General features: G+C 37.6%; 1 pseudogene; it reads left to right on the forward strand.

The window, feature by feature from the left end:
• Positions 1-2,062: 2,062 nt before the first annotated feature.
• Positions 2,063-2,315, forward strand: LOC129402998 (small Cajal body-specific RNA 13; annotated as a pseudogene).
• The last annotated feature ends 386 nt before the right edge of the window (positions 2,316-2,701 follow it).

Consider the following 2,701-nt stretch of genomic DNA (forward strand, 5'->3'; position numbering starts at 1 on the left):
CGCCTGGCTGTCTTCCCCGGGGCCCCTCGGAGAGGATGGGCTCCAGCTTCCCTCCCCACACCAAGCAGAGCTCCCGGCGGTGGCCAAGGAACACGGGAACCTAGCTACAGCCATGCTGGAGGCCCCTCTCCACGCGTTCGGACAGGCCTCATGCATGAAGGTACCTGCAGAGGAACCCAGGTGTGTGTAATCCCATCAGTGGCCAACATCCAGAGAGAGACTTAAAAGCAAGCTCTCAGAAGCGCGCGGCCACAAGCGGCCTCGTGATATCTTTAGCCTGATTCCCCCTTTGGCAGAAACTGGGAGTCTTCTGAGAGTTTCCTGCCCACATGGGACAGCCTTGCAAGCTTCCCATGGTGTATTTATAAGCAAAATCCAGTAACAAGCTGGATCTCATTCCTGTGACCCTGAAGAGCCCTCAGTGCAACATCGTTGGGAGGGCCAAGTCCAGATGGACTTCTAAGATCTCAGGGAAAGGACGAAATGAGATGTTACTGGGCCCACCCAATAAATCCGTGTTTAACAGGTTACGTGATCGTGATCGTGAACCAAGATATATTTTGGGAACAAATCTTCAAACAAAAAAAATTTTTTTTCAGCATCTGACTCACAAATTTTTTAAACTTGTTTAAAAAATTTACCATTTACCATTTACACAACTGTATTTATTTTTAATTATATGCGATAACCATATGTTATAAACCCAATGACTGGGAGTCATGTGAAGAAACATAGTCAGAAGACTAACATTTCTGATATATGATTTCTATATTTAAATATAAACCACCTGATAAAAATGTTGTCTTGAGACATAAAATATGTAATACACTGCTTATTAAAATATTTAGTTCTCCATGGATAAAGCATGTAAAATTCAAAGAAATTAACACTGACAAAGCAAAAACTGTGTCAATGGCATTGGCTCAAATAACAGTAGTTAGCCTAGGAAATTGACCAAAGGAAAATAATTTTGGTGAATTAAACAAAATTTTAATTTTTTTCTCCTTTGTTATTCCCAGAGCCCTCAGAATCATCTCAGCACTTATAAGGCAGCACTAAGTTCTGCTTTAGTACCTATGCATGTTAGGCATGTATCACGCATCTTAAGTCACTAAGCCACCTTCTGACTACAAAATACAACATTTTTATATTGATAACAAAAAACAGGAATTCAATGGAATACATTTATTCTCTTACCAATTTACTTATTATAGAATAACATATATAAATATATAAATATCTATACTTATATATAAATTATAATTTCTACTCAAATATGAAATACAAATAGACATTCTATTTTATAAATAAGGACATTTATAAAGTAGCATGAGAGTATTTGGGCTGGAGAGATAGCATAGCGGGGAGGGAATTTGCCTTGCATGCGGCCAACCCGGGTTCAATTTCTCCATACATAAAAAGCACAATACTATGCAACTCTAAGAAAAGATAAAATCAAGAGGTTCAGCGCAATGGACAGAAAACTTAACAATAGGATATTAAGCAAAATGAGTCAGAAGAAGAAGGACAAATACCAGAAAAAATATCACTCACACATGGAATGTACAGATAAAACAATGGAATACACATTCCCTGACAATGGCAAACCCTTGGGCTTGGATTACTGAACTGATTACCAAGCAATTGGGAGAGGTAAATAATTACGACAAACTAGAAGTGACAGAGAACTGTGGTAGAGGATCACATGCCATACATTTTGTCACTTTGCAACTAAGTTAACTACAAACAAACAAAAACAATCTCAGTAAAAACAGTATAGGCTATGGGCTTAATTTGTTTCAGATTATACGACTGGAAAAAAAAAAACATAGACCATAGGCTTCTAGCTAACATAATATTTATTTGATACAGAAATCTCAGAAGACTAAAATGGAGGGTCTCTTATATTCTGTTCTAATAATCTTTGCAGAGCCAAAAAAACAACAAAAACAAAAAGTTTTCTATGGCTTCTTTTCAAAAGATTAATAATCTGTTCTAATCATCTTCACAGAGTAGAAAGAGCCAAAAAAAAAAGTTTCTTTTATAAAGATGATGATCTCTGTACCTAGAAGCTGACAGGGTCGCTGGTACCCTACAGAAAACCAGGAAAAGCATCCTCTGCAGGAAACTGGGGCTTGCCAGACCAAGCTCTGCCCACTTATGAGCATTTATCCTGAGAGTTCTTGTGCATTTTGGCCACAGTGCTGGGGACCAGGCAAAGTTTTATCTCTCTAGAACAGGAAGAGGAACTCTGCAGTTAGGATATTGTTGAACAGATGAAGTGGTATCAAGTTGGAAAATAAAGGCCCATTCATGAGGGCTCTGCCACAGTGACCTAATAATCTTCCAAAATTCCCATGTCCAAATATAGTCATATAGAAGGATTAGGTTACAACAGACATATTTGGGCAGGTCAACATCAAATCTATACTGGAGATGTAGACTCAGATATGCCATGGTCAGATTATGCTGTTCAGGAACCAAGAAGTGAGCGTGCTTGATATTATTCATTTATGATAAGTCACAATCTGATTTTCCCCATTCCGAAACTTTGAGCTGTTTCTCATTACTGTTGTATGTGTTTGTAGTTGTGCAATTTGTTTTCAACTTGGTTTCATTTATCTTACATGATTGGGGTGTAAATTTATTTGTGTAAATTTATAATTGACAATTAGAAATGTTAACATTCATTAAAATGTTA

Source organism: Sorex araneus, chromosome 2, assembly GCF_027595985.1.
Source record: "Sorex araneus isolate mSorAra2 chromosome 2, mSorAra2.pri, whole genome shotgun sequence".
In the NCBI taxonomy this organism is placed as follows: Eukaryota; Metazoa; Chordata; class Mammalia; order Eulipotyphla; family Soricidae; genus Sorex; species Sorex araneus.